The sequence below is a fragment of the Haliotis rubra genome, unplaced genomic scaffold (genome assembly GCF_003918875.1).
Source record: "Haliotis rubra isolate DU_JTF1 unplaced genomic scaffold, ASM391887v1 Scf224, whole genome shotgun sequence".
Taxonomy (NCBI): Eukaryota; Metazoa; Mollusca; class Gastropoda; order Lepetellida; family Haliotidae; genus Haliotis; species Haliotis rubra.
Window position 1 is genome coordinate 681,916 of NW_025766270.1, and position 12,452 is coordinate 694,367.

Here is a 12,452-nt window from a genome sequence, read left to right on the forward strand (position 1 = left end):
AGTGATGCGTGAAGTTTTGAGTTTCACACCCTGCATAAAGCTGTTTGGGATAATTGTAAAGAGTCAGCCAGTTAGAGAGCCTGTGATCACGTGTATCTCGTACTTGTCTCCACTACCGCTTTAAGCTACAATCAGACCCTCCTTCTCTCTGTGTTGGTCTGTACATCTGTTGAGGAGAGTTCCAACCGTGAGTTTCTGTTTTAATCAATGGGACAGGCGATCTAGACACACAGATTTACTCCCTCAGTAGTGGGAGATGTCACAGTGACTTAGAAAACAACCAATCAGAAAGTCCCATCCAGCCATGCAGTTTCCAAATATGGCTGCCTTGACCTCAATTGGTGACCTTAGGAAGTACAAGTAGGCTGAGAGCCGTGGCTACAGTTGGATCTGCCCAGGAAGGCAGGCGTTTCCTGATTCACTGATCAATGGAAGGTGTTGTTGTGTGTGGGAGGGTGCGTAGTCTAGCACTGGGAATGTCTGAACTGAACGCTGGCTAAGCAAAGACGGAATATTTTTGATTGTAAGCAAGAATGATGCCATCGCGCAGTGTCACCTGCCTACCTTGATAGTACAGGGACTATTATGTGAGTATGTCATCATTGTATTTACCTGGGGATGGTGTAAGGAGTTTAAACACCTGTCAGTCCGGAGGCTTGCTTGTCAAAAATTGTCCTGGTTTTGTGGCCAAGGGTGATTTAGATGGCTGCTCTAAGGTAGTTTTTTTCTGGTTTTTGAGGTGTAGTATGTTGCATGGCAAGGGGATCGTTGCTTTGCCCCATCTCAGATGATGCTGGACCACCCAGACACCAGGGATTATAATGTTTGATCAACACAACTCTAGAATTGGTCTTGTTGTATGTTCGCTAGCTGTGTTGTTCCTGTTGATAGCTTACAGCGACCCTTACAGCACATGCTTACAGTTTAGAGTTTACAAACATGCCATGTGCCTACAGCAGCAAACAGTGTCCACACCTTCTCAAACTGTGACGGCAAGCACGTAAACTGTTCTCTGTATTATTGGGACATTGGCTGTGATCAGAAGAAAATGGAATGAAGATTTATTTTTTTAGGTTAATGAAGATTTTGATTACTCTTCCACTCCTTGTGTAGATTATTGCCCTGTTTTAAGGGTTTTATAAATCATATCATTTTAAGATGATATATAAATAGGGGAATATAACCTGTAATAGCTCTCAGTGCTACTATGTCCCTGTGGTACACCTAATGTACCATTTTGCTTTTTAATCCCTTCTCTTTTGTTTTAGTCTTCACACCCATGTTATATTGCATATCATTATATTTGTGTGCTCCTCCATATTGTTTTTTTGCTTTACATGTTAATGTTACAGATTTCATGGTATCAATTCCTGTGAATTAATTGTTTGTGGAAAATCATCTTTTTTGACATTTAATTTCTGAAAATCACCAAGCTATGATGCACTGATTTATTGTCAGTGGATGACCATTTGGATCAAAGCATCTTTTACGAGTGATCAATGATTTATCATTTGGATCAAACCAACTGTAACCAGTAATTAGTTTGATCAAACCAACTGTAATCAGTAGTGAGTGATTCATCAGTTGGATCAGATAATCTCTAAGCAGCAGTGAATGATTCATCAGTTGGATCAGATAATCTCCAACCAGCAGTGAATGATTCATCCGTTGGATCAGGTAATCTCTAACCAGCAACCCATGAAGGTCTGGGTGAGAATATTGGCCTTCAGTAAGAGGCGACTAACGGGATCGGGTGGTCAGGCTCGCTGACTTGGTTGATACATGTCATCGGTTCCCAATTGCGAAGATCGATGCTCATGTTGTTGATCACTGGATTGTCTGGTCCAGACTCGATTATTGACAGACCGCCGCCAAATAGCTGGAATATTGCTGAGTGTGGCGTAACACTAAACTCACTCACTCAGTCTACCCGGCAGTGAAAGATTCATCAGTTGGATCAGATAATCTCTAACCAGCAGTGAAAGATTCATCAGTTGGATCAGATAATCTCTAACCAGCAGTGTCTGATTCAGTTGGATCGAACCAACTATAACCATTGATCAATGATTAAGGATCAAACTATGGAAGCATTGTTGTCGTCAATGGGACACTGAGGGAGTAATTTATGATACTGAGAGTGGATTTTGATCAATACCAATGACTGTTCAATAATAGTTTTTTCTAGATGCTACCGTATATTACCGTCTATAAGCCGACCCCATGGATAAGACGACCCCCAAACTTGACCCTTAAAATCAGTGTCAAAATGGTATGTTTCCTGCAATAGTCGATGCCCCGCAATGGGGTCCTAGTCGCGGCAAACACAGACCACAGACAACTGGCAGTTACCAATAATTATAACTTTGGTCCACATTATTCAAAGAATTCACAATCATATATATTGCGTCTACTCACGGATCGAAACGAAGTGTTGTTGACAGAAAATCCATAATATATTTTGTTTCTCTAAATATCATATGTATTGTAGCAACAAACTAGCTTGCTTATTTTATCCCATTCAACAATCATGAACTGAATACCGCCTCGTTTCCCATTGACTGCTAGTTTACAGTAACATCGGTAAAAATGTGTGAATTTAAATGGCTTCCGTATTTTACCCCATTCCATGTGCGTACAACTTCTGCTTACCACATTCATGAGGGTCCGTAGAACCTTAGTGTTGATTATGTATATTTTACATAAAAACTGTAATTAAAATTACACAATGCTAGGTTATATTTCTTTGAGTTAAATAATAGTACTCTGTATTATATTTTACTGACGACTGCGTCAGAATTCGTCCCGTTATATTATTGTGCATGTTTGAACTTGTTCGCTGCTGATTGCTATTTCCGGCTCAAATACACATGGAAATCTGAATCTTAATTAATTTATAGAGCAAAAACTGTAATTAAAATTACACAATGCTAGGATATATATTTCTTTGGGTTAAATAATAGTATTCTGTATTATATTTTACTGATGACTGCGTCAGAATTCGTCCCTTTATATTATTGTGCATGTTTGAACTTGATCACCGGGAAACATGTGCACAGCTGATTGCTATTTCTGGCTCAGATACACACGGTAATCTTAATCCCTGCAAATAATACAATGCCCAGCAAAAACAACTTAGAACTTAAAAGGTACATAATCTTGTCTAGTGATGTTTAATTGCAAATTTGACATCTCTACTGACAAAGTCGTCTTCTGTTGTTTGTTCACGCGAAGTGATACGATGTTGTTTTCTTACCCCTGGAAAAAAGTTTGACGAAAGCATAACCCATGGATAAGACGACCCCCTTCTACAGACTGCTTTTTTTGGTCCTCAAAATTCGTCTTATAGACGGTAATATACGGTACATTGCAAAACATATGCATACCCTGGTAATCACCATTCATACTTAGTGATGTCATTATAATCTTCACACAGTTCTACCACAACAGTGATATTAATTATGCAATACTTGTGTCATCCAGTCACACTTGTGTGATGATGATGTTGCTGCTTAGAGTGTTAGACTGTACTCCATATTCCATTGAGTTCTGTTCATTGAAAATATGATCTTTCTTTAGGCATGAAAGTTAAATGTTATCATATCTGTTTGTTATTTTTGACGGATTGTCGGTTTGTTCATGCTTTCCATGTCTTGTCTGTTGGGATTGTTTTTATACCAGTTTAGGATCAAATCAGATAGCTAACCCTGCACATCAGTGCTAATATCACCCATGTATGTAAAACTGTCTTCAAGGCTGGAGGCCAAGCCAGAACTGTCACAGAGCTGAATAGGGAGAAAGTGACCATTGGTAGTTTGTCAGAAACAGTAATCAGCAAGTATATGTCAGGATTGTTTTATCCATCAGCTGGCCCCCTTCCACTACACTGAATACCCGACTTTAGGACGCAGTGTCAGGATTGCAGTTATTCAACATGTTCTAAGATTTTCTGGCAACAAGCATTTGCCACAGTCACATCTATTCAGTGTTCTTTTGTTTTTGGGGTAGTGGGGTAGCATAGTGGTTAAAGCGTTGGCTCGTCACGCCGAGGATCCTGGTTCGATTCCCCACATGGGTACGATGTATGAAGCCCATTTCTGGTGTCCCTGCTGGAATATTGATAAAAGCGGCATAAAACCAAGCTCAGTCAATCAGTCTTCTGATTTCAAAAGATACCATTTTAGCATTTTGTTTTAACAACCTATTCAATCTTCTTCTGGTTTTCAATAGTTACCCTTTTAGCATTATTTTTTAGCATTTTTAGAGATGTGTATGAAATCATCACATGAGATGATTATGTTTTCAATCTGAAACATGAAGAACAGGCCCTTGCCACATATGAACATGTGGATTTGTGACCTGTGTTTCTTGATACATTGACACAATGTCAAGCACCGGGATCTTACCTTGCCCTACTAGTGAGATAGTGAGTATGGTTTTACGCCGTTTTAGCAATATTCCAGCAATATCACAGTTGGGGACACCAGAAATGGGCTTCACACACTGTACCCATATTGGGAATCGAACCCAGGCCTTCAGCGTGACAAGCAAGCTCTTTAACCACTATGCTGCCCCACCATCCCGTCCTTGCCCTACTAAACTCAGGGTCAATTAGAACCCCAATTACTAATTTCAAGTGTCCTTTGCAGGAAATCTTAGGGTCCTGTAGCAAACTGAAATAGAGTACTGGCATGTTTTGTACTGTAAGATCATCTAAGATGTAATGATTACATTTATCACATGAACTTTTTGTTTCCTGTAGAGAATGTGCCACTATGGATTTTGTTGTTCATCCCTTTGGAAACACTATATATTATTTCTGCATCTGTTTCATATGTGCGCACATTTCTGAGTCGTGTATAACCCTGATGACATATATGATTACTCATGGTACCGCCTGTCGTCTTTTCATCAGTAATCAAACATGCATGTGAATATCATAAAAATATGTCTAAATTCACACTTTCTAATCTACCAAGTACCAACAAACCAACTTGAAGACCAAACCTGTATTATGTCTTTCAGTGGCATTTAGAAGTTGTACATAGATGTCCAAGATAATTTTATGGATTAATTTATTTTTTTTAAATTATGAATTTTTATTTTTTAATTTATGAAATAAAAAAGAAGTTTAATCCATAAAAATATCTTGGACAAACCTGTGTTGTTTCTGGTATGCATGTTTATACAAAAGAGTCGTGTAAAATGTCATAATCTGTTCCTTCAGTACATTTCATGCAGGGAATTTGATTATTGTCCAAATCTTATATAAGTCTGTCTCACAGAGCCGGTTATTTCCAGCAACATTGACACAACAGACTGGATTTATTGAAGCCTTGTCTCATTAGACGAAGTGCATGAATTGACTACCTACATAACACCCAGTGTTCAGATGTAGTTTTATAATTGTGTATCAACTTGTTGTGATTTCTCTACAAGCCATTATCGATGAGTTACATTCAGCTGAGGGGGCTGTCTGACAGGAATAGTAGAACACAAGTTTATTTTAAGATTAACCAAGATTGAAAGTCATCACTCACCCTGTCGTCCTTGTCTGCTGTATGTATGGCTGAGATGTGGCTTTACGTGTGTGTTATTCGTCAAAAGTAGATCAAATAAACAGTCATTAGTCTCGTCTCCATTCAGATCAATAAGCAGCTCAGGTGTACATTATGTGTTGATTTACTTGTTTACTACCATCTTCTACAGTATCATGTATATATAATGTAAATGTATATATAATCGGTGTACTGTGATATTTTATGCATGTAGGGAAATATGATATATCTATCATCAAGTGACATAAAAATATGATGTTCTTCAGTTCACAAAATGACAGATACTTCTTATTTCACTAGACACATAGAATATTCCATTTATTGTATGTTTCCAATTTTGTTTAAATAAATTTAGACATTATTAATTTGAGAAAATCTTTTTTACGAACTCTAATTTTTCCCGACTGTAAACGGAGACTGTTCACTTCTTTTTTCAGGCTCACAGATAAGACATCAAATAAAAATTGAGACAACACATATCTGTATCAATTGTCATTGTTTGATTATAATCAGTACTTATAATAGCATCCATCAAACGTTCCTTTCAGTCTTAGCTTAAACGTCAAAACTCGGTGCTGGCACACAAATACTTAAGGACCACAAAACATGGCACACACCTTGTTATTCCATCAATCATCATTTCTCCTTAGTTTTTGTTCACAGTAATTTTCACTGTTAAACTTTCTGTTTAGTTTCTGTAATCCCATTTCATTTACTGTTAAGAATTCCTGCTTTCATTCTATAATGTCATTATTCTGAATGATTGTATGACTTATGATAGGCTCGAGACAGATCAAAGTAAATTTTCTGTAAGTAGGACATCATGGTTATGGAGGAAACGTGCTGGAGTTTTGTCACTCATAAATCATTTCATAAAGGTGAGCTCCTGTACCTTGAATGCAGACACCTTGTCCAGCAGATGTAGTTCCAGGTTGATCATGTTCAGAGCAGCATTTCCACACCCTTGTTGACGCATTGACATATCAGTTGAAATCCAACCCAAACCAATGGAAGCGGCATAAAAAAATTATTTTGATATTTTTGTAAGATATTGTTTACAGATGTGGTTGCAAGTTTGTCCTTTGGAAAGAATGTTAGGATGATGGCGACACCCTTATTCTGTTTCCAGCAGGTGGCTGCAGGTGTCGTTTTGTTAAAATACTGATATTATAAGGTCTTTGTGCTCTTCATGAAAATACCCATTCCATGGATTGTAACATCAACCAGAAGGGTAACACTTCTGTTTAAATGTTCAGATAGTGTAACATGTAAAGTTTGATTTATTTCTCTGAAGAGTACAAGCGGTGGTGTAGCCAAGTGGTTAAAGTGTTTGCTTGTCACGTCGAAGACAAAGGTTTGATTCCCCACATGGGTGCAATGTGTGAAGCCCATTTCTGGTGTCATGGTATTGCTGGAATATTGCTAAAAGCTGTATAAAACTGAACTCACTCACTCACTCACTCACTCACTCTAGGAGGTGCAAGTTTTATTTGTTAAACATCAAGTTCATAGCGTGAGGTATACCTCTTTATTGTGTATTATTCAGAGAAATGTTCATCAATAAGGTGTAAAATCTTTGACCTGATCTGTTTTTTAATCTACATTAGCTTACATATTACATTGGGGGCGGCGGGGAAGCCTAGCGGTTAAAGCGGTCACTTGTAACACCGAAGACCCGGGTTTGATTTTCCACATAGGTACAATGCGTGAATCCCATTTCTGGGTCCCTTGTTGTAAGATTGCTGCAATATTGGTAAAACTACTAAAAGCAGCATAACACTAAACACACTCACTAAATATTACATCCTATCAGAGTCCTCTCAAATAGTTTCTGATCCATTCATGCAATAATTTATCCATTGCAAGACTGGTGCTCAGTGGCCTGGCAGTCAGGGTTTCCACTACTTGAAGAGGTTGAAATTCAATACGTGTAAATCGTCACCCAGCTACCATTGTGACCAAGGTTCCAGTCATGTATCACTTTGTGTAAGTGATGAGATCGAACTAACTGACTCCCAACATGTGACACGCTGAGCGACACCAGCAGAAAGCTGTTTGACAAAAAATATCAGTTGATGCAACAGGTAGAATAGCCTAAAGAGTCATGTGCCGATTTGTTTCTATGGAAATTCAGGTCTTTCATCATCGGCAGACTTTGTTCAGTTTATGGCCTTATGAAGAGAAAAACAGGATTAGCCTGGGGATACGTATCCAGTGAAGCAACACCTGGCAGATTTATGTTGTAATTCCACACCTGAATAATATGTTCTGGAGCCTTTTCCTTGACAATATTGCCTGTTTTATCAACTCTTTTTCTTTCATTGAAGTCATTGATACATGGTATTAATCCGATTTTGTTTGGCTCTTTTAGTTGGTAGAAAATGATTGTAGAGCAAATTTGCATTAAAATAAAAATACAAATGAAATTAAAATAATATTATCAGAAGTTACTTATAACCTTGCTCACTCACTCACTCACTCACTCACTCACTCACTCACTCACTCACTCACTCACACTCTCACTCACTCACTCACTCACCCACCAACCCACTCACTCACTCACTCACCCACCAACCTGACTTGAGGAGAAGTCTGCAGATCCTACTTAATCTGTAACTGCTGATATGGAACACTCCAGGTGTATTCAAGCATTGTCAACCTGTGGGACGTTTAAAAAAATAAAGTTTCTAAGCTGTAACAAAGTGTGGTTTTCTTAACCCTGTAGTGATCATGAACTGAGATCCGAGACCTGGTGTGGAAATCAACTCAGGCAGAACTAGTAAACAGTAGACTTAGTTCAGGGGGATTTATTCAGTGTTAAAAACCATGCTGTTTAAAGTATAGTGTTCTTGCTTCTTTGTCACAAAAGTCTCAAATATTGACACACGACACAACAATACTGGGTGTAAATAGTAATTTCGCCTATTAATAGCCTTTTCCCAGACAATGAGAAGCGTTAAATTTCAGTCTTGTTCTCTGCCTATATTGACATTTAATTTAAATTTTTCAAATAGCAATATTATTTTCAAATCTTCCAGCAACCCATTGTATTTGCACACATTGAGTTGCTGGAAGTAGAAGGTGAAACTTTTGTTTTTTAGTACTTGTGCTTCTTTGTGTTTAGTTTTGTAAGCTGTTATCATCATTCCAGAGATTGTATTTGTACCAGAAACCTACTTTACGTGTGAGTGAGTGAGTGAAGGTGTATGATTTTACACCGCTGTTAGCAATATTCCAGCGATATCACAGCAGGGGACACCTGAAATGGGCAACCCTATCCATTGCCCCATGCCAAACTAACTGGATGTAGATTTGTACACAGCAGTTCTCCTTACCAACTAGATCTAACCTGTGAAGGTCCGGGTTAGAATATTGATCTTCAGTAACCCATGCTTGCCGTAAGAGGGACGAACGGGATCGGGTGGTCAGGCTCGCTGACTTGGTTGACACATGTCATCTCAATCACTCACCAACTAGTTCTCTATGAGTTGTGGCAAGGCCCAAAATGTATTTTTACTATCCATTCAAAAATTAGTTTCGATAGGTTATTATTTTTTGGATTTTTCGGGCTCTTTAATTTTTTTTAGGTTTTAAGAATTGTAGCTTACCACCTTATTGTAAAGTAAGCGTCACCATGGTGATAATCTATAACAACATAGTGAAGAGTAACAAGTGTATGCTAGAGGCATGAGCAGCTTGAGGAGAAAGATTAGGGTTGGTTAGGAAACCAGAAACACACACTGTCTTCCTGTGTGACCTATTTCCTTTAGATCCTTGTGTCTCTCCTTATCAATATATCGACTGGAAAATGTTACACCCATAGATCCATTAAGATTATGAATGAGTTTTTAAAGATTTCATTTTTGGTAATAGGTCTCATGTAAATAAGTTTTTATAATATTCTTCTTAGCCAAAGTTATATCTGTTTTAGGTATTCACATACCATATGATACTACACATTGACAAACGATTAAATGGCATTATTGACTGGCCCATTGAGCTCTGTCAATATCATTGGATGTCTCCTTCAGAACCATGCCACAATCTGATTGGTTAGCAAATTGGTCAAGGGCACCCATTAAAGATCTTGTACAAAGCCCTAAAGATCTGTTATCATCAATTACTGGTCATATAATATGAAAATAAGAACAGAAATTAAGACTGACATTATGTGTTTTCGGATTTGCAGGTTCTAGTGAGTGTTTTATCAGTGGTTTCTAACAAAATCATGGTAAACAGGGTCATATAGTTTCTGGACATTTGTTCTTTGTTGGCAAGTCAAACAACTAATTTGGGGAATTATGATAACAGTCAGTGGTTGGACAACATTTTCAGTCGGATATTGATTGTGTTGAGTGTATGAGTGAGTGAGTATGGTTTTACACCTCTTTTAGCAATATTCCAGCAACACTAGAAATGGGGGACACTAGAAATGGGCTTAACACATTTTGTACCCACATGGGGAATCAAACCCGTGTCTTAGGAGTGACAAGCAAACGCTTGAACCACTAGGCTACCCCACCACCTCTTGAGTGTATGAAAATGTTATAAATGCTGCCAAGCATTCTTTACTCATTTTGCATTTTTGCAAATGAGGACAAAAGTTAAACACTGTGATTAGTGTTGAAGTTGCATCTTGTAATTTCAGCAATATATACTGTATATACCGATGGAAGAGAATAATGGAACACATGAAAGTACAAGTATTATATATTCACAGAGTTTTACCCACAGTGCAATACAAAGCATGCAAAGAAACCTGGGAAAGGGTATAGGAATACTTGTACATTTCCTTTATCGGTTTCCAGCTGTTTATGATAAATAAAACAAGGTCGGAACAGCCCATGAGCCAATGACTAGATGGAAAGATGTCTACATAATCCGATGACATTTGCCACAGCTTGCAATGTTAATGAGGCTGTTATGGTTGCCAAGTGCTTTATGCATAATATGTGTGACATAAAGATCATCTTGAGTGCGTCTCTTGGGTAAACTAGAGTGCAGTAGGTCGAATGGCAGTATGTATTTGAAACTACAGTATGTAGATATGAAATGGCCACAGTGTCGTTCAATGTCATCAAAGTCATCTGAGGGGTAGCCGTTAGCCGTGAGGAAGAGCCACCATTAGTTGCAACCTTGTCATTGTAAAGGATGAGTGAGGTTATTTTTACGCTGCTTTTAAAGTTTTAGCAATATTCCAGCAATATCACAGAAGGGGACACCAGAAATAGGCTTCACACATTGTACCCAAGTGGGGAATTGAACCCGGGTATTTGGCCTGACGAGCGAAAAGCTTTAACCACTAGGCTACCCTACTGCCCCTGTCGTCGTAATGTTCAGTGGAGTTGCATGTGTCATTAGCAGGTATATGAAGGTGTCTGGATGTTCAGATGCACCATGAGACCAAAGGCTGAGTTCATACATGAATGTTCATATTCTAAAATCCCCTTCATCTGCTTTTGACTTCTAAAGTTATCGTAAACATGATTTCACCATGTAGACAGTGTATATTCTGTCTAGGACCAGTGGACCAGTGAAGATCTGGGTTAGAATTGGTCTTCAGCAACCCATGCTTGTCGTAAGAGGTGACTACCGGGATCGGGTGGTTAGGCTCGCTGACATTTTATCACATTTGTGTAGATTGTTACTCAGTTGCGTAGAGCGATGCTCATGCTGTTGATCACTGGATTGTCTGGCCAAGACTGGAATATTTACAGACCGCAATCATATAGCTGGAATATTGCTGAGTGTGGTGTTAAACAACAAATTACCATGTGCAGCTACATCTGACTAGCCAGTCAGTATTGATCCGACTCTACCAGGAGTAATGCAGTCTGCAACTTTCGCCAGACTGTACTAAAACTTCAGTTTGGCAAGTTAGCTCAGTCTATATTAACTCTGATATCTCATTAAAACAGTGTCAAAAGAGAACGTTGGGCAAGTAAACTAGCATGTTTTGGCTCAGGAATGGCAATGTTGAATCTTCTTACTTCATATTGGGATTCTAATTGCATAGATCGATGCTCATGCTGTTGATCACTGGAACGTCTGGTCCAGATTCGATTATTTGCAGACTGCTGCCATATAGCTGGAATATTGCTGAGCGCAGCGCAAAACTAAACTCGCTCACTCATATTGGAATTCATTACTTCTTTATTTTACTGACACTAGTGTTTTTACAGTGTGGGACAATGGCAGGAGATTGATGGGCAAACTTTTGAGTTGGTCTGTGATAGATAACAATGTACGAGATCAGTTGTCCATTACCGAGGTGAAAACAACACAATGATGATCTACCCAAACCTTGCTGAAATCACTGGTTTATTCGGCCCAGACTTTAAATCTACAGGTCCTGGTGATATCACTGATTCGTTAAAAAAACAAACATCCTAAATTGTCATGAAACCAAAGACTATTCTGCAAACATTTAAAGTCACACACTTGTTTGTCCTCCCCTCTGAGAGGTGTCTGATGTCACCTGACCTGATTTGTATATGGGATATCGGCTGATTGATAACTTCCTGTGTCAGATGTGACAACCATTGCATGACTATTGTGTATACATTAGCATGGGAGTTCATTTGTTTGTGAAACTTTGCATAAATATCCATTAGAAATGTCGAAACTGGTGCCTTTTGCTGTTTTCAGATTTTCCCAATTCCAAGGGAGTAGTTAGGATATAAAATAGTTGAAATTAGAATTTTATTTGGTGGAGTTATATTTATAAACTACTGAATTATGCCATGCTACCCTTTCTGAATTCTAATTCAAAATAGGTCCGCAGTAATCTGTGCTTGTTTTGACAAGTGACAGACGCATGGGTTTGGCCGGCTTGGTGACTCAATTGCATGATCGGGTGTCATTGTTTGTACTGACATCTGAGTCACATCTTGCATA

The 12,452-nt window shown here is 38.5% G+C and overlaps 1 protein-coding gene across 4 annotated transcripts in view; it reads left to right on the forward strand.

Moving 5' to 3' along the window:
* Window positions 1–12,452, forward strand: part of LOC124277595 (ecdysone receptor-like) — a 109,514-nt gene that overhangs the window by 37,572 nt on the left and 59,490 nt on the right. For 2 of the 4 annotated variants that reach the window (XM_046713318.1, XM_046713315.1), the window contains exon 1: window positions 110–587. The exons of the other annotated variants lie outside the window; for them this stretch is intronic. The gene's annotated coding sequence lies outside the window, so the exon portion shown is untranslated. Of the gene's footprint in view, window positions 1–109; window positions 588–12,452 lie in introns of those variants that run through there. 4 annotated transcript variants of the gene reach the window in all.